At 43.3% G+C, this 20,629-nt stretch overlaps 1 long non-coding RNA gene across 1 annotated transcript in view; it reads left to right on the top strand.

The window, feature by feature from the left end:
- Positions 1–135: 135 nt before the first annotated feature.
- Positions 136–20,629, top strand: part of LOC131274620 (uncharacterized) — a 47,844-nt gene continuing 27,350 nt past the window's right edge. Inside the window, exon 1 of the long non-coding RNA XR_009181904.2 lies at positions 136–414. This is a non-coding gene — a long non-coding RNA (uncharacterized lncRNA). The remainder of the gene's footprint in view (positions 415–20,629) is intronic.

Here is a 20,629-nt window from a genome sequence, read left to right on the forward strand (position 1 = left end):
TCCGCGCCGCCAACTCCGCTGCGTCCCTGTCCCCAAGCACCGGAGCCTTCGACCCCTCACTCCCCCGCCGGGTCTCAGCCCTACCCGCACTGCCGCCCGCGACCCACCTGCTGCCGCCGCCGCCGCCGCTCTGCGCCCGCCCCGCCCCGCCTGTGCGCAGGGCCCGCCCCTCCCTGGGGCCCGGATCCCGTTCGCCGCCTCCCTGCCCCCAGCACGGGGCTCAGACCGTGTACAAAGCCCCAACGTCCGGACCCCGCACAACGCCCTCCCTGGGTCTGCAGACTGCCCCACGCATCCCACCCCCACGCACGCAGTAAGATGGTCCACCACACCCTTGTTTACAAGATCAAGACCAGCGCTCGCCAGGTTCCCGGGAAGCTCTATGTTCACAGATAAGGAAGCCCAGGCCACCAGGTAAGTGCCTGGCGCTGGGTCACGGGGTGGCCTGGGGGGCGGGGTTAAGGCCCACTCTGTAGCCACCCACTTTCTACCTCAGCAGGCACCTGCCGTGAATGCATCCCAACGCGTGCATTAAAGGTCTGGAGGCCTCTGATGAGATGAGCCTGGGAGTTTGGCGGGATGGGGAGGGGAGTCCCTGCAACCAAACGCTGAACAAATAAATGCTGGATATTCTGAGCTTTTAGCTACAAACAGCCTTTGGCGAGGAGGGCAAGTAGCCTCCTGGGACAAGCTGCTGCCGTCCAGCATGGGGCACCCCCTCAGAGGCCGATTTCGTTGTAGTTAGGCGTGGAGGACTCAGGGGAACCCCGACCCAGCTCCCCCGCTAGTCGCTATCCCGTGTCTCTAGGCGGCCTTCATGAACTCCCTGGGGCTGGTTTATTTCCTGAGTCCAAGCGTCTTTCCACTTAGCTCTTCCTGTATGTCTGAAACTGAGAAAGTTGGTGTGAAAGAATGCTCACTTCTTTAGAGACAAACGACCACCAAACCCAGCCACACTGAACCAAACCAGAACAGGCATCCTCCTCGCCCAGAACCTTCTGTGTGTTTTCTATGTGGCTGGTGCAATTGGGCCTCAGGGAGCTGCAGCCCACCTGGCTCACTGCTCAATGGGAAGGTGCACGTCTAGAGAAGATGGTGGCACTTGGAGCCTTGTGCCTTAGCCGGCCTCTGTGGCCCCTTCTGATATTTGTCTGAGGACCTTCTCAGGTGGGTTTCCGTCTCCTGCTGGGCTGACATCTCCTCCACTCCTCACCCCTAAAGTTGCCTAAACATAACTGACCTCCCTTGTCCTGAAATGCCTCCACAAAAAAATGTAATGCAGTATCCTTTCTTTAAAAAAAAAATTAGATCCTTTCTTTTTTTTTTTTTTTTTTTTTTTTTAATTTTTTTATTTTTTATTGACTTTGTAATAATATTACATTAAAAATATATATGTGAGGTCCCATTCAACCCCACCCCCCCACCCCCCCTCTCCCCCCCCCCCCAACAACACTCGTTCCCATCATCATGACACATCCATTGGATTTGGTAAGTACATCTTTGGGCACCTCTGCACCTCATATACATTGGTTCACATCATGGCCCATACTCTCCTCTATTCCATCATGTAGGCCCTGTGAGGATTTACAATGTCCGGTGATTACCTCTGAAGCACCATCCAGGGCAGCTCCATGTCCCTAAGACGCCTCCACCTCTCATCTCTTCCTGCCTTTCCCCATACCCTTTCTTTATTGCACAAAAGGTAGCATAGATGCCTTTTAAAAAGTCTCTTAATAATATGTCCTGGAAATCATTCCATCTGTTCACAGAAATCCTCCTCATTCTTTTCCCTTTGGGTGACACACTAGAGATTATTCAGCTTCTTTACTGTGCATGGGCCTTTGGGATTCTTCTAGTAATTTGCAGTTACAGACAGCACTTGAATGGATAGCCTTTTGCACCTGCGTTTTTGTATTGTTAGAGCTGTATCTTCAGGGTCAATTTCTGGAAGAAAGGAATGGCTCTCTCTAACAATTTCTATAAGAAGATAATAAGGGGAGGGCTTTTCAGTAATGATAATATATTTTATTGTAATAAAATGTTAACATATAAACATCATTTTAAGTGGACAATCTTTGACATTAAGTACATTGACAATATCGTGTATTTCTAGTTCCAGATTGTTTTTATCATCCTAAACTAAAATTCATACTCTTTATTTTTTTTTTAAGATTTATTTATTTATTTATTCCCCCCCACCCCGGTGTCTGCTCTCTGTGTGTTCTTCTGTGACTGCCTCTGTCCTTATCAGCGGCACCCAGGAATCTGTGTTTCTTTTTGTTGCGTCATCTTGCTGTGTCAGCTCTCCGTGTGTGGGGCACCATTTTTGGGCAGGCTGCATTTTCTTTCGCTCTGGGTGGCTCTCCTTATGGGGCACACTCCTTGCATGTGGGGCTCTCCTATGCGGGGGACACCCCTGCATGGCAGGGCACTCCTTGCGCGCATCAGCACTGCGCATGGGCCAGCTCCACATGGATCAAGGAGGTCCAGGGTTTGAACCATGGGCCTCCCATGTGGTAGGCGGACGCCCTAACCACTTGGCCAAGTCCGCTTCTCCATACTCATTTTTAACAACTCCTTAATCCCCTCTTCCCCTAACCATGGTAACCACTATTCTGTCTTCTGCCTTGATGAATTTGCTTTTTCTAAGTATTTCATAGAGGAGAACTCATGTAGCATTTTATCCGTTTGTGTCTGGCTGATTTCAGTCAGCACGATGTCTTCAAGGGGGTCTGAGGAGGAGGCAGGGGCAAGGTCAATCTTTGGTAAGGCAGGAGATGCTGTATGTATATACGTACACATGTAGCTATGTGTATCACACACTTAATTCACTTAGCATAATGTTTTCAAAATTCTATGAATGAGCACTTCCCTTCTTTTTATGGCTCAATTCCATTGTTTGACTCTACTATGTTTTGTTTATCCATTCATCTGTGGATGGATGCTTCGGTTGCTTCCATCTTTTGACTATTGTGAATAATGCTACAATGAATATTTGTGTACAAATATCTGTCTGGGTCACTGCTTTCGATTCTTTTGTGTATATACCTAGGTGTGGGATTGCCAGGTCATGTGATTCTATGTTTAACTTTCTGAGAAACTGCCAAACTGTTTTCCACAGTAGTAGCACTATTTTACATCCCCACCAAGTATGTACAAGGGTTCCTCTTTCTCCACATCATCACCAGCACTTGTTATATCCAGTTTTTTATCAATAGTCGTGATAGCAGGTGTGAAGTTGTATTTCATTGTAGTTTTTTTTTTAAAGGAGGTTCCAGAGATTGAACCAAGGACCTTGTATATGTGAAGCAGGTGCTCAACCACTGAGCAGCACCTGCTCCCCTCATTGTAATTTTTTAAAATCAATTTTATTGAAACATGTTTATAAACCATAAAATCCATCTAAAGTTTATAATCATTGGCATTGGGTATAATCACAGAGTTGTGCATTCATTACTTCAATCATTAACAGAGAATTTTCTTTAGTCCAAAAAAAAGAAAAGAACAACAACAACAAAAAACCCACCCCTTATAGTCACCTCTCAATCTCTCTATCCTTCCCCTGCCATACTTAACTTCTAATCTATTTCCATCTCTGTAATTTATTTATATTTACATTTTTCACAGATGGAGTCAAATAACATGTAGTATTTTTTGTGTAGTTTCTTTCAAATAGCATGTTTCACTTTTTTTTTTTACCATTGATGGAAGATTATTACTATATTACTATACACTACTGTCCATAGTTTGCTTTGGTTTTATTTTTGCCCAGATATTACCCTGGTATTAACCCCTCGTAATATTAACATCCATTTGTTCTATTTCAGAGAAAAACATTCTTATATATGACTTTTTAAAAATTAATTTTTAAAAAGAAACTTTCGTTTACATAAATGTTATGTAAAAAACATAGGGGATTCCCATATGTCCCACACCCTCCCCCTCCCACGCTTTCCCACATTAACAACATCCTTCATGAGTGTAGCACATTTGCTGCAATTGATGAAGCTTTGCCACTAACCATGGATTCTATTTTATATTACATTTTATACTCTGTCCTGCACAGTTTTGTAAGCTATGATAAAATATATAATGACCTGTATCCATCATTGCAACGTCATGCAGGACAATTCCAATTGTCCCTATATGCATTATTAACAATACTCATTTTTCACAAGAAGTTTCACTATGTTGTATAGTCTCATATTTCCTTTTTTTTGGCTTTCCTTCTAGTGATATACAGTTCCTTAGACTTTTCCTTTCAGCCACTGTCATACCTATATTAGTCAGGCAAAGGGGTGCTGATGGAAAGTACTAGAAATCTGTTGGCTTTTAAAAAGGGTATTAATTTTGGGTAGAAGCTTACAGTTACAAGGCCCTAAAGAATCCAGCTCAAATGAGATGTGGAGGTGCGTTTGGGACTTGGAGTTGCCCTGGACGGTGCTTCAGGGGCAATCACCGGACATTGTAAATCCTCACAGGGCCCACTGGATGGAATGGGGGAGAGTATGGGCCATGATGTGGACCATTGACCATGAGATGCAGAGATGCCCAGAGATGTACTTACCAAAAGCAATGGATGTGTCATGATGATGGGAGTGAATGTTGCTGGGTGGGGGGGGAGTGGTGGGGTGGGGGTGGTGGGGTTGAATGGGACCTCTTTTTTTTTTTTTAATGTAATATTTTTACAAAATCAATAAAAAAAAAAAAAAAAGAATCCAGCTCAAGGTTATTTCCTCACCAAAGTCTATTGCCACATGTTGAAGGAAGATGGTGGGTGACCTCTGCCTGGCCTCTCCTTCCTTCTTCCTCTTTTTTTTTTTTTTTTTAAGATTTATTTATTTATTTAATTTCCCCCCCTCCCCTGGTTGTCTGTTCTTGATGTCTGTTTGCTGTGTCTTGTTTCTCTGTCCGCTTCTGTTGTCGTCAGCGGCACGGGAAGTGTGGGCGGCGCCATTCCTGGGCAGGCTGCTCTTTCTTTTCACGCTGGGCGGCTTTCCTCAGGGGCACACTCCTTGAGCATGGGGCTCCCCCACACGGGGGACACCCTTGCGTGGCACAGCACTCCTTGCGCGCATCAGCGCTGCACATGGCCAGCTCCACACGGGTCAAGGAGGCCCGGGGTTTGAACCACGGACCTCCCATATGGTAGACGGACGCCCTAACCACTGGGCCAAAGTCCGTTTCCCCCTTCTTCCTCTTAAGACTCCATGGGCCTCGCTTCTTCTGATCTCAGCTGTAGGCTGGTGTAGAGATTGTCTTTCTTTCTGGAGCTACAGCTATAGCCTGTCACATGACAGGACTGAAATGACCAAGTTCTCTCCTCTTCCATATCTTCTTCCATGTATGTCTGTTTCTCTCAGGCCCCAAGTGGGCAGAGACTCAACCTTGAGTCATGTCCTACTGCTGAGGTCGAATCAAAGCCCTAATCTTGATTTCATTAAGTGAATGTAAAACCTTTGCATTTAATACAACCAATGGGTATCATGCCCAGATGAACAGACCAGTTCATAAAAATAACATCTATTTTGGAATTCATAACATCAAACTGCTAATAATACCCATATATTAGTGCTACTAATTACAAATCGCGTGATGTACTTTCACCATTTTTATTCACTTGCAAACATTTACAAACAATATTTTTATCAATTCTGCACAGATTAAACCTCAGCTTTCCATCCTCTAACCACATTCTTTCCTCTGATAACTTATATTCTAGCTATAATTCCATGAGTTTGCTCATTATATTTAGTTTGTAATAGCAAAATCATACAATCATTCAATATTTGTTCTGTTATGTCTGCCTTGCTTCACTCAACATAATGTCCTTCAGATTAATCCATTTTGTCATATGCTTCATGACTTCATTCTTCTTACAGCAGAATAGTATTCCATTGTGGGTATATCCGTTCATCAGTTGATGGACACCTGGGTTGTTTCCATCTATTGGCAATTGTGAATAATGCCACTATGACATCATTGTACAGATGTCTGTTTGCGAATCTGTTCTCAGATCTTCTGGGTATATACCTAGTAGTTGTATTGCCAGGTCGCATGGCAGATTTATATCTACCTTCCTTCGGAACTGCCAGACAGACATCCCCAACGACTATATCATTCTACATTTCCACCACCAGCGAATAAGCATTCCTATCTCTCCACATTTCTCCAACACTTGTCGTTTTCTGTTTTGCTAATAGTGGCCATTCTAGTAGGTGTGAAATGATGTCTCATAGCCTTGATTTGCATTTCTCTAATAGCCAGTGATGCTGAATGTTTTTACATGTGTTTTTTCACCATTTGTAATTCTTCTTTAGGAAAATGCTTATTCAGGTCTTTTGTCTATTTTTAAATTGTGTTATTCGTCTTTTTATAGTTGAGTTGTAGGATCTCTTTATATATCATGGATTTTAGACCCTTGTCGGATGTATGATTTCCAAATATTTTCTCCTACTGAGTAGGCTACCTTTTCACAAAGCCCTTTGAGGTGCACAAGTGTTTAATTTTGAAGAGTCCCCTTTGCCGTTCTTTTGTTGCTCATGCTTTGGAGATAAGGCTTAAGAGACTGTCACCTACCACGAGATCTTGAAGATGTTTCCCTATATTCTTTCCTAGGAATTTTAAAGTCCTGGCTTTTCGGTTTAAGTCTTAGATCCCTCCCTCCCTCCCTCCCTCCCTGCCTTCCTTCCTCTCCCCTTCCCCTCCACCCTCACCCCACCCCAGTTGTCTGTTCTCTGTGTCTATTTGCTGTATCTTCTTTGTCTGCTTCTGTTGTTGTCAGCGGCACGGGAATTTGTGTTTCTTTTTCTTGTGTCATCTTTGTTGCGTCATCTTGTGTGTGAGCTCTCCATGTGTGCGGCACCATTCCTGGGCAGGCTGCACTTTCTTTTGCGCTGGGCAGCTCTCCTTATGGGGCACACTCCTTGCGCATGGGGCTCCCCTACGTGGGGGACACCCCTGTGTGGCACGGTAGGGCACTCCTTGCGTGCTTTAGCACTGCACATGGGCCAGCTCCACACGGTCCAAGGAGGCCCGGCGTTTGAACGGCGGACCTCCCATGTGTAGACAGACACCCTAATCATGGGGCCAAGTCCACCCATCTTTGATCCATTTCAAGTTGATTCTTGTATAGAGAGTGAGATAGGGATCCTCTTTCATTCTTTTGGTTATAGATATCCAGCTTTCCCAGTACCTTTTGTTGAAGTGACTGTCCCAGAAAAGTGGACTTGGTAGGTTATCAAAAATCAGTTGGCCATGGAGATGCGGGTCTCACTTTGATTCCATTGATTAATGTTTCTATCTTTATGTTAATGTCATGTTGTTTGACCACTGTAAATTTATAATACATTGCAAGGTCAGGAAGCATGAGTCCTCTGACCTCGCTCTTCTTTTTAGAAAGTTTTTGGCTATTCGGGTGCCCTTTCCCTTTCAAATAAATTTGGTAATTGACTTTTCTATTTCTGTGAAGTTGAGTGTTGGAATGTTGATTGAGATTATGTTGAATCTATAAACCAGTTTGTGTAGAATTGACATCTTCATAATGTTTAGTCTTCCAATCTGTGAATACAGAATGTTCTTCCATTTGTTTAGGTCTTCTTTGATTTATTTTAGCAGCGTTTTGTAATATTCAGAGGATAGATCCTTTCCATTTCTGGCTAAATTAATTCCTAGATATTTGATCTTTTTGTTGCTGTTGTAAATGGATTTATTTTCTTGGTTTCCTGCTCAGCTTGTTCATATAGTAGTACAGTATATAAACAGCACTTATTTTTGTGTGTTGATCTTTTATCCTGCCACTTTGATGAACTCATTTATTAGCTCTAATGGCTTTGTCGTAGATATTTTGAAATTTTCTAAATATAGGATCATGTCATTTGTAAATAGAGTTTTACTTTCTCTTTTCCAATTTGTATGCCTTTTATTTCTTTTTGTTGCTTAATTGCTCTAGCTAGAACTTCTAGGACAAAGCTGCATAACTGGTGACATTGGACTACCTTGTCTTGTTCCTGATCTTAGAGGGAAAGCTTTCAACTTTTCCCCCTTGAGTAGGATGTTGGCTGTGAGATTTTAATATACGACCTTTATCATGTTGAGAAACTTTCCTTCTATTCCTCTCTTAAGTGTTTTTATCAAGAGAGGCTGCTGGATTTTATTGATTGCCTTTTTTGCATCAATCGATATGTTCATGTGGTTTTTTTCCCCTTTGATTTGTTAATGTGGTGTATTACATTGACTGATTTTCTTTTTTTTTTTTAAGATTTATTTATTTATTTAATCCCCCCCCCCTCCAGTTGTCTGTTCTCTGTCTATTTGCTGCATCTTGTTTCTTTGTCCACTTCTGTTGTCGTCATCGGCATGGGAAGTGTGGGCGGTGCCTTTCCTGGGCAGGCTGCACTTTCTTTCGCCCTGGGCAGCTTTCCTTATGGGTGCACTCCTTGCACGTGGGGCTGTCCTATGTAGAGGACACCCCTGCGTGGTGCAGCACTCCTTGCATGCATCAGCACTGCACATGGGCCAGCTCCACACTGGTCAAGGAGGCCCGGCGTTTGAACTGCAGACCTCCCATGTGGTAGATGGACGCCCTAACCACTGGGCCAAGTCTGTTTCCCTTGACTGATTTTCTTATCTTGAACCATCCTTGCATACCAGGAATAAAACCCACTTGATCATGGTGTATAATTCTTTTTTTTTTTATAGGCACTGGGGACAGGGGTTGAATCTGAGTCCTTGTAGATGGGAAGCCAGCATTTAACCACTGAACCACGTTGGCTCTCCTGAGTTGTTTTGTTTTTTGTTTGTTTGCTTGTTGCTGGTTTTTGTGTGTTTGTGTGTGTGTGTATATGTGTGTGTTTAGGAGGCACCTGGAACCGAACCCGGGCTTCCCACGTGGGAAGCAGATGCTCAACCACTTGAGCCATATCTGCTTCCCTATAATTCTTTTAATATGCTGTTGGATTTGATTTGCAAGTATTTTATTGAGAATTTTTGTGTCTATGTTCATTAGAGAGATTGATCTGCAATTTTCTTCTCTTGTAGTATCTTTACATGGCTTTGATAATAGAGTGATAGTAGTTTCAATAAATGTGTTGGGTAATTTTTCCTCCTTTTGAATTTTTTGGAAGCATTTAAACAGGATTGGTATTTCTTTTTTAAGATTTATTTATTTATTTTATTTATCTTCCCCTCCCCCAGGTGGTTCTCTCATCTGTCTGCTCATCGTTTGCTTGCCTTCTCCAGGAGGCACCGGGAACTGAACGTGGGACCTCTTGCCTGAGAGATGAGTGCCCAATGGCCTGAGCCATTCCTGTTTCCCATGGGCTACAGCGTCTGCTGGCTTGTAGCATCTGATAGTTACTGTGGGGGCAGTGTCTGCTCGTCTTCTTTTAGGAGGCACCAGGACTGAACCTGGGAACTCCCATGTGGTAGGTGGGCACCCAACTGGTTGAGCCTATATCTTTAGACTGGGGCAGTCAATCCATTCACATTCAATGATATTACTGTAATGCACTATTTACTTCCTCCATTTTATTCTTTGGTTTTCATATGTCACGTCTTATTTTTTTTCTGTCTTTTTATTCTTTTGGTTATCCTTTCTGCCATTCTTCTGTACTCTCCTCCAAGCCTTTCTCTCCTGTCTTTTTCTATCAGGTTCTAAGGGTTCATTTAATATTTCCTGCAAAGGTGGATTCTTTTTTACAAACTGTCTGTTTCTGTTTGCTTGTGAATATTTTATACTCACTTTCATATTTGAAGGAAAATTTTGCTGGGTGAAGAATTCTCGGCTGGCAGTATTTCTCTTTCGGTATTCTAATTGTATCATGCCTCTGTCTTCTTGCCTCCATGGTTTCTGAAGAGAAATCTGCATTAAGTCTTACTGGATGTTCCTTGTATGTGATAGTTTGCTTCTCCCTTGCTGCTCTGAGAATTTTCTCTTTATCTTTGACATTTGTCATTTTGAGTAATATGTGTCTTGAAGTAGGTCTATTCAGATTTATTCTGATTGGGGTATGGTATGCTTATTGAACATGTATGTTCATTTCTTTTGTGAGAATTGGGAGATTTTTGGCTATGATTTCTTCAAATACTCTTTCTGCCCCTTTTCTCTTCTCTTCTCCTTCTGCAACTCCCATGATGCATATGTTGTTGTGTTTTGTGTTGTCATTCAACTCTCTGAGCCCCTGCTCAATTTTTTCCATTGTTTTCTCTCTCTGTTCTTTTCCCTCTTCAATTTTAGCTGTTCTGTCTTTGTTATCATTTATTCTTTCTTTTATAATTTTGAGTTTGCTCTTGTATGGCTGAAATGTATTTTTTTTTTTAAGATTTATTTTTTATTTATTTATCTCCCCTTTCCCCTGCCCCCAGTTGTCTGCTCTCTGTGTCCATTTGCTGTGTGTTCTTCTGTATCTGGTTGTATTCTTGTCAGCAGCACCAGTAATCTGTGTCTCTTTTTGTTGTGTCATCTTGCTGTGTCAGCCCTCCATGTATGTAGTGCCACCCTGGGCAGGCTGCACTTTTTTCACGCTGGCAGCTCTCCTCATGGAGCGTACTCCCTGTGCGTGGGGCTCCTCAGTGCAGGGGACACCCCCTGTGTGGCACCACACTCCTTGTGCACATCAGCACAGTGCTGGGCCAGCTCATCACATGGGTCAGGAGGCCCTGGGTTTGAACCCTGGACCTCCCATGTGGTAGGCAGACACTCTATCCATTGAGCCAAACCCACTTCCCTGAAATGAGTTTTTGATCTCACCTATTGTGTCTTTCATTCTCATGAGCTATGTTACTTTTCTGTTCAGATTTCATTCTTCTTTGCACTCTCTCAATGTCTTCTTGATGTCATTTATCTTTTTAACCATATTGTCTTTCAGCTCATTAATTTGATTTTGAAAATTTGTATGCATCTTGCTCATTAGTTCTCAAATTCTGCATCTCTTCTGGGGCTTTAATATATTCCTTTCCTTGGGCCATGTCTTCTATTTTCTTAATATGGCTCATAATTTTTTGCTTATATCTAGGCATCTAATTAGGATGTAGTTTACTTAGATGTGCAATTTCTTTCTTTTTTGTAGGGATTTAGTGGCAGGAGGCTGTTACCACTGCCCTTTGATTCTTGACTTGACCTGGATTGTTAGGGTTGTCCTGCCGGTTGCTCAAAACTGGGCACTGGACCCAGGAATTGGTTATAGAGTCACTTCCTAAGGTCTTGGGGAGGGAGATTATAGAGCCTGAAAAAGCCGCTCCTACTTATTTTTTTTTAATTAATTTATTGAAATATATAACCCACACACAAACATACATAAACAATAAGTGCACAATAATAGTTGTGAACTTACAAAACAAACATATATAACGTCATACAGGACTCTCATAACTCACCCCACCACCAACACCTTACATTGTTGTTAAACCTTTTTAACTAATAATTAAAGAGCATTGTCAAAATATTATCCCTAACCAAAGTATTTTCCCCCAACCCTCCCTATTATTATCTTTGTATCATTTATATATAAACATACATAAACAATTAAGTGTGTAGTAAAAGTTGTGAACTTACAAAGCATACATGCATAACATCATACTGGGGTCCCATACATCAACCCTCCACCAACACCTTGTCATGAGATGTTTGTTACAAATTATGAAAGAATATTGTCAAAATCTTACTACTAATCATAGTCCTTATCTTACTTTTGGTGTGTTTTTCCCCCAACCCACACTATTATTATTTTTTAAATATATTTTTTATGAAGTTATAAGTTGTAAACTTATAAAACAATTATGCACATGTGCAGAATTCCCAAACAACACCCCTCTATCAACATACCACACTGTGGTGGAACATTGGTTATAGATAAGATAATGTCATCTGATTGTTACCATGTCCATAGTACACATTTGGCTCACATTTTCCATACTGCCCCATTATCAACACAGTACATCTTTGGCATAGATGCAAGAATATTATATTATTACTGCTAAACGCAGTCCATAGGTCATTCCAGTTTATTTTCCCCATGCGTTCCCAACACCCTGCAGTAGTGATATACATTTGCTGTAATTCACAAAGGACACTCTTGCATCTGTACCATCAACCACAGTTCTCATCCACCTCTTGGTTTACTGTGCTATTCATTTCCTATATTATTCTCTAGCATTCTGTCATTCAGCATTTACATACCTAGACTACCATGTTCAGCCACATCCCCATTTATAAACTAGCTGTTACTCACTGTTTGTTACCATCCATACTATACATTTCCACATTTTTTCAGTAAAGCTAATTAAAACTTCTATATACATTAAACATCATTAGTCCATCTCAGTTCTTCTTTTATCTCAGTTAATAATCCACCACCTACCACCAGGTCTTGCAGATATTTTCCTACAATTTCTTCTAGAAGTTTTATGGTTCTTGCTTTTATTTTTAGGTTTTTGATCCATTTTGAGTAAATTTTTAGATAAGGTGTGAGATAGAGGTCCTCTTTCCTTCTTTCAGCTATGGATGTCCAGTTCCTTCAGCACCATTTTGCTGAATGGACTGTTCTGCCCAAGCTGTGTGGGTTTGACAGGCTAGTCAAAAATCATTTGACCATAGATGTGAGGGTCTGTTTCTGAGCCATCAGATTGGTTCCATTGGTCTATGTATGTGTCTTTATGTCAGTACCATGCTGTTTTAACCACTATAGCTTGGTAGTATGATGTAAAGTCTGGAGATGAGCGTTCACTTTTCCTTTTATGATGTTTCTGGCTATTCAGGACCCCTTACTCTTCCAAATAAATTTGATAATTGTGTTTTCAATTTTTTAAAAAAATGCTGGTGGAATTTTTATGAGGATTGCATTGAATTTGCGTATCAATTTGAGTAGAATTGACATCTTAATGATATTTAGTCTTCCAATTCATGAGGATGGAATGTTCTTCTAGTTATTTAGGACTTTTTTGAATTCTTTTAACATTGGGTTGCAGTTTTCTGAATATGAGTGCTTTACATCATTGGTTAAGTTTATTCCTATTTGAGTTTTATCTGTCATATTTTATTTTCACCACTCTTTTGACACTTTTACTTTTATTGATATAATCTTCATTTCTAGACTCACTTCCAGGCTTCTCTCTCCTGTCTTTTCTTTTCAGGCTCTAGCACACCCTTTAGTTTTTCCTGAAAATCTGGTCTTTTGCTTAGAAATTCTCTCAGTTTTTGTTTATCTGTGAATATTCTAATCTTGCCCTCATTTTTGAAAGACTGGCTGGCTGGATATAAAATTCTTGGCTCAAAGTTTTTCTCTCATAGTATCTTAAATATATCAGACCACTGTTTTCTTGCCTCCATGGTTTCTGGGGAGAAATCACACTTACTCTTATTGGGTATCCCTTATATGTTATGCATTGCTTTTCCCTTGCTGTTCTCAGAATTCTCTCCTTGTCTTTGGGATTTGACATTCTGATTGGTATGTGTCTCAGAGTTGGTCTATTCAGATTTTTTTCAGATGGGAGTACGTTGTGTTTCTTGGACAGGGTTATCTATGTCCTTCAACAGGGCTGGGAAATTTTCTAGCATTATCTCTCTAAATATTCCTTCTGCCCCTTTTCCTTTCTCTTCTCCTTCTGGGACACCCTTGACACATATGTTTGCACATCTCTTGCTGTCGTTTAGTTCCTTGAGACCTTGTTCACTTTTTTCCATTCTTTTCTTCATCTGTTCTTTTGTATGTTCACTTTCAGAGGCCATTTCTTCAAGCTCAGCAATCCTTTCTTCTGCCTCCTCAAATCTGCCATTATATGATTCCAGTGTTTTTAAAATTTCATTTATTGTTCCTTTCATTTCCTTAAGATCTACTATTTTTCTATGCATGCTTTCAGATTCTTCTTTGTACTCATCCAGTGTCTTAATATCCTTAATCTCTTGAGCCATCTCATTGAATTTATTAAGATTTGTTTGAACATCTATGATTAGTTGTCTCAACTCCTTTACGTCATCTGGAGGCTTATCATTTTCCTTTAACTGGGCCATAGCTTCCTGTTTCTTGGTGTGGATTGTAATCTTTGGTTGGTGTTTTGGCATCTGGTTTACTAGAGTATTTATTCTGGGTGCAGTTTTTCTCCTTAGTTTAGGGCTTCCTGCCCTTTCTCCCTTGCTGGTTGTGCAGTAGGAGCCAAGGATGTAATTGGTGCTATAAACTGTGGAGGCTCAAGCTGCCCTTATTGCCCCAGGGACTGATGAAGCTTCTCCCAACTTTCTCCTTTTCCAGAGGTAGGGTCAGAATCACGGTTGTGTGGAATAATCGAAGTCATACAGGCCTACACTGTGGTTGCACAGACAGACTGATGAAGCTTCACGCCCCTTTCTCCTCTGCCTGGGGTGGGGATGGAGCTGTAGGTGTGGGCAGTATTCTATGCAGTGCAGGTCTAAGATGACTGCAGTTGCTCTGGTAGGCTTCAGATTATTCAGTTTGTGGCAGCCAAGGTACTGAACATTACCTGGATAGGCTGGTGCAGAGCTAGCCAGCTTCCTCCCTGCCAGAGATGGGGCTGAAGCCTAGGCTAGGGCTGCAGGCTGATCTGGGTGAAAGAAACCAGTTCCTACCATCACTGTGATATTTGGTCAGTCAGGCTTCCCCTCAGGCTGGAGGCAGAGTCAAAATGGTGAACACTGGCCTCTTTCCTTTCCAACTTGGACAGATTCACACCCCAGCTGTTACTTGGGTTATTCCTTAGCCATCCAAGTCTACCAATCAGTAGGTGAAATCAGCAGCCAACCGTCTCCTCCTCCCCTGTTTTTGGGAAATGGAGCTTCCAATTCCAATCACAGAACAGCTCCCGGGACAGCTTGTGCCTCCAGAGTAGGACAATCACCGGCCTCCGCAGCTTGGCTAGCAATTTTCTGGAGAGGCTGGTGCAGGTCCCTGCAGCTTCCTCCCTGTTGGAGGTGGCACTGGGGCTTAGTCTAGACCTGTAATTTGACCTGGATGGAAAGAAGTCAGTCCCTACCAGCACTGGGATTCTCAGTCCGCCCTGCTTCCCCTCATGCCAGGCACAGGGTTAAGATGGCAGGTCCTGGCCTCTTTCTACTTGGAAAGGCTCAAACTTTAGCTGTTCTCAGGATTATACTTTAGCCCGCTGAATTTACTCATCAGTAGCTGAAGTTGGTGCCTAACCATCTCTTCCTCCCCCATTTTTGGGAAGTGGAGCTTTCAATTCCAGATGTGGAACAGCTCCCAAGGTGGCGTGTGCTTCCAGTGGCAGATGGGCACTGACCTCCAGGGTGTGGAGCACTCTTCTTAGGAGTCTTCCCTGCAAATGGGCAGTCTTCTCCTTCCACTCCTTCAAGGATGTTGCAGGATGCTCTTCTGGCCTCCTGAAGCCACAAACAGGTGCTTCAGCTAGTTCAGATAGCTCTGGGTGTTTGCTAACTGCCCTGTAGCAGGAGCTGACTCTAGGAGCTCCTTACTCTGCCACCATCTTGCTGGTTCTCTTCTACTTATTTTTAATTTTCTTGCTTGTACTTCCTTGGTCTGCCAGCAGATTGAGCTCTTGGGCAGCTCTCCGTTCAATGCCTGATTGAAGTATATTTGTTGCAACACAGATGGGATTCAATGTGACAGAGCTTCCTGTCTGGAGGCTGCAAGCCTTGTATTTCAAAGTTTCTCTGAGATAGTTCTCCAGCTGTTTCTGGTGTCCCCCTCCCTCTTCCCAGGTTGGAAATATTTCCACTCCCCTCTGGGTCCTCAACAATCAGTCCCTGTTAGTAGAGGAGAAGATTGGGAGGGTTGTATGTCTTTAGCCCTTTGCAGGCTTCAAGGCAAACAATGGCATGGCTCATCCGGCCTGGAAGGGCTCCTGGGACACAGCAGACCAAATCTGTGAGTCAAAAGCTGAGTCAGCCTTAGGTTGTGTCCTTCTCTCTCCCCTTTCCTTGGGCGTCCTCAATAATTAGTCCCAGCTAGAAGAGAGGGAGGTTGAAAGGGTCCGATTTCTTCAGTCCTTCCCTGGCTCCCAGGGCAAACCATCGTGTGGTCCCACCTGGCCTGGAAGGGCTCGTGGGACATAGTAGAACACATTTGTGGGTCAGAGGCTGAGTCAGTCTTAGGCTGTGTCCCTCGCTCTCCCCTTTCCTGGGGTGGTAGATCCCTGGAGCGCCATTTGTCTATAGTCGCAGGCCCAGGGACCTGAGAATTCTAAAGTGTCTTTAGTGTAGGGGATGGTGCTGGCAGCAGCAGATGCTGGTTTCCACTCACAGTTTTGTCACAGTGATTTCCCTCCTTTGTCCCTTTCTCCTCTAGGTGGTGTCCATCCTTTGCCTGGTTTCCTAACCCCTACAAGATTCTTTCCTAGGCTGTTTCAGCCTGTCCTCTAGCTATTTTTCTGGAGGGCAAGAGTCCTGTTTCTTTCTACCCCACCGTCTTCCCAGAGGTCTCCTTCGTTTTTGAAAGACAATCTTGCCAGACATAAGGTTTTTGGCTGGAAATTTTTCTCTTCCAGTATCTTAAATATATCATATCACTGTCTTCTTGCCTCCGTGGTTTCTGATGAGAAATCGGCATTTAATCTTTTTGGGTATCCCTTGTATTTATGCATTACTTTTTCTCTTGCTGCTCTCAAAGTTCTCTTTGTCTTTGGCATTTCACATTCTGATTAGTATGTGTCTCAGAGTTGGTCTATTCAGATTTATTTGGATGGGAGTATGTTTTCCTTCTTTGACATGGTATCCATGTCCTTTAATAGGGTTGGGAAATTTTCTATCATTATTTCTTCAGATATTCCTTCTGTCCCTTTTCCCTTCTCTTCTCCTTCTGGGACCCTCATGACACATTTCTGGCTGTTGTTTAATTTCCTGAGACCCATTCGTTTCTCCATCTGTTCTTTTGTATGTTTGCTTTCAGAGGCTGTCTCTTCAAGCTCACCAATCCTTTTTTCTGCCTCCTCAAATCTGCTATTATATAATTCCAGTGTATTTTTAATTTCATTTATTGCGCCTTTCACTCCCATTAGATCTACTATTTTTCTATGTATGCTTTCAAATTCTTTTTGTGTTCTTCCAATGTCTCCTTAATATCCCTAATCTCTTTAGCTATCACGTTGACTTTATTAAGGAGATTTCTTTGAACATCTACGATTAGTTTTCACTACTCCTTTATGTCATCTGGAAGCTTATCTTGTTCCTTTAATTGGGCCATAGCTTCTTATTTCTTGGTGTGTGTTGTAATTTTTTGTTGGTGTCTTGGCATCTGGCTTACTAGATATATTTATTCTGGGTCCAGTTTCTCGCTTCAGTTCTCCTTTGCTGGTTGGGTTGTAGGAGCCAAGGAGCCTCGATTGTAGTTGCCCAGAGAGATTGAGGAAGATTCAAGCTCCTTTCCCCATGCCTACAGTGGGGATAGAGCTGCACATGTGGGCAACTATCTATGTTGTGTGGGTCCAAAATAACCGTGGTTGTGCCAAATGTCCCTGCATTTATCCAGAGAGGCTGTTGCATGGCCTGCCAGTTTCCTCCCTGCAAGGGGTATGGCTAAAACCTTGGATAGGGCTGCAGGCTGATCTGGGTGAAAGAAGCCAGTCTCTACCAGCACTGTGATTTCAGTCAGCCCTGCTTTCCCTCATGCCATGAACAGAGTTAAAATGTTGGCTATCAGCCTCCTTTCTGATTTGGACAGATTCAAACTTTAGTTGTTCTTAAGATTATACTTTAGCCCGCTGAATCAGTAGCTGATGTTGTGCCCAATTGTCTCTTCCTCCCCCATTTTTGGTAAGTAGAAATTCTAATTCCAGCCATGGAATAGCTCCCAAGGTGTCTTGTGCTGCCAGCAGAGGATGGTCACTGGCTTTTGGGCATGGAGCGCTACTTACAAATCTTCTCTGCTGATGGGCAGTCTCCTCCTTCCATTCTTTCAAGGATGTTGGAGGATGCTCTTTTGGTCTCCTGAAGGCCTCAGACAGGTGCTTTAGATAGCTCTGTGTTTACTAACTGCCCTGTGGAAAGAGCTGACTCTAGGAGCGCCTTACTCTGCCGCCATCATGCTGGTTGTCCCTCTGATTTATTTTTAATCTCCCTTACTGTCTTTCATTTCCATAAGCTCTATTATTTCTCTATTCAGATTTTCAAATCCATCTTTGTGCTCACCCAGTGTCATCTCCTTCCTCCCTCCCTCCCTCCCTTCTTTCTTTTTTTTGTTTTAGTGTCTTCTTAATTAATTCTTTAGCCATGTTGTCCTTCAACTCTCTGATTTGATTTAGGACATATGTATTAACATTATTGCTTAGTTGTTTCAAGTCCTGTGTCTCCTGTGGAGCTTTGATTTTTTCCTTTGCCTGAGCCATATCTTGCTTTTTCTTGGTATGGCTTGTATATTTTTGCTGATGTCTAGGCATCTGATTATGAAGGTCTGGGCATCTGGTGGTCAGTTTTTCTCTCTTGCCTAGCTGTGTACTACTATTGTTCTTTGATTCTTTTTTTAGAGAAAGATTTATCTATTTATTTCTGCCCCCTCCTTCCCATTGTCTGCTCTCTGTGTCCATTTGCTGTATGTTCTTCTGTGTCTGCTTGTTATTCTCATTAGGCGGCTCTGGGAACCGATCCTGGGACCTTCCGGAGTGGGAGAGAGGCAATCGTTCTCTTGTGCCACCTCAGTTGCCTAGTCTGTTGCGTCTCTTCCTGTCTCTCCTCTGTGTCTCTTTTTTTTGCATCATCTTGCTGTGTCATCTCTTCACTTGGGCCAGCACTTCCACAAGGGGCAGCACTCCTTGCATGGGGCGGCACCCCATGTGGGCCAGCTCACTACACGGGCCAGTTTGCCTTCACCAGGAGGCCCTAGGTATTGAACCCTGGATCTCCTATTTGGTAGACGGGAGCCCAGTTGCTTCCCTGTTCTTTGATTCTTGATCCAACTTGTTCTGGGTCTTTAGGATTGCCCGTGTTTAACTGCTTAAACCAGGGCTATGGACCTATTGATGGGGTGCAGGCTAGCTTCTAAGGGCCTTGAAGAAGGGGGCGGTGAAGACACCAGATTCCTCTTTAATTAATTAGTTTTCCCCTTCCTGTGTGTGAACTTTCCTGGTCTGCCAGCAGATGGTGCACTTCCTCAAACCTCTCTGCTCAGACCCCATATGCTAGGGGTGACTGCATTTACTGGTGCAGAGACAGTGACCCTCAGGGTGGGCTTTCAGAGCCAAGCCTAGCAAATCAAACTTTCTCAGAAGCTGCTCTATTCCTCTGGCCATCCGCACCCTCCCTCTCCCTATGTCCTCAGCAACCAGTCCAGGGAAGTAGGGAAGGTGTTTGGTTTGGAAAGCAGGTTGTTTTTAGCTCCCTGCTGCTCTCAGGGCAAACAGTGTCACTGCACCAACTGGCCTGGAAGTGTGTGAACTCTGGGATGCAGCAGTCTTAAGTTTGCTGGCCAAAAACTGAATTTGCTAGAGGCTGCATCCCTCCCTTTCCCCTTTCTTGGGGAAGAGGACCCCTGCAACCCCCTCAGTCTGTAGCCGCTGGCCAGGAGCCATGGACCCACTGCTGTTTGCTCCAATGGTGGGTGGATGGGTGCCAGCAGCTGCTTCTGCAACTTTACTCATGGGATCTTTCCAGGCAGTTGAGAACCCTTTCTTTGTCCCTCTCTCTTCTGGGTGGTGTCTAGCCTTCCCCTGGTATCCTAAGCCTTACAACAGTTTTACAGACAGTTTTCAGCCTGTCCTCTAGCTATTTTCCTAGGAGACAAGTAAGCCCTCTGCCTCTCTAACCCACCATCTTCTTAAAAGTCTCATTGTAGTTTCAATTTGCATTTCTTGAATTGCTAATAAAGCTGAGCATCTTTTCATATACTTACTGGCCATTTGTGGTAGTTGGGAGCTATGTACCCCAGAAAAAATATATATATATATATTTTTAAAGATTTATTTTTATTTATCTCTCTTCTTCCCCCCCGCCCCACCATCTGCTCTCTGTGTCCATTCGCTGTGTGTTCTTCTGTCTCTGCTTGCATTCTTGTCAGGCAGCACTGGGAATCTGTGTCTCTTTTTGTTGCTTCATCTTGCTGCATCAGCTCTCTATGTATGTAGCACCCCTCTAGGCGGACTGCGTTTTTCATGCGGGGTGGCTCTCCTTGTGGAGTGCACTCCTTGCGCGTGGGGCTCCCCTATGCGTGGGACACCCCTGCATGGCACAGCACTCCTTGCGTTCAGCAGCACTCCGCTGGCCAGCTCTACACGGGTCAAGGAGGCCCTGGATACTGAGTCCTGGACCTCCTACATGGTAGGCAGATGCTCTATTAGTTGAGCCACATCCACTTCCCAGAAAATATATTCTTAAACTTCATCCATTACTGTATGTGTGCGAACCTTTGTAAATAGGATTTTTGGATGAGGTTACTTCAGTTAAGGTATGGCTCAGCTGAATCAGGGTGGATCTTGATCCTATTACTGAAGACCTTATAGGGAAGTTCACACAGAGAGAAAAAGCCAGAGGGTGCAGCCAGAAGCTGAACATTAATGAAACCCAGAAGAAAAAGAGAAGCCAGGAGAGGCTGCCATGGGAATCGCCGTGACAGAAAAGCCATGGACCAAGGACCACAGGCAGCAACATCAGTCTACTGCAGAACACCGGTGTCTTCTGGGAGGAAGCATCACCTTCATGATGCCTTATATT

Source organism: Dasypus novemcinctus, chromosome 19 (genome assembly GCF_030445035.2).
Source record: "Dasypus novemcinctus isolate mDasNov1 chromosome 19, mDasNov1.1.hap2, whole genome shotgun sequence".
NCBI lineage: Eukaryota > Metazoa > Chordata > Mammalia > Cingulata > Dasypodidae > Dasypus > Dasypus novemcinctus.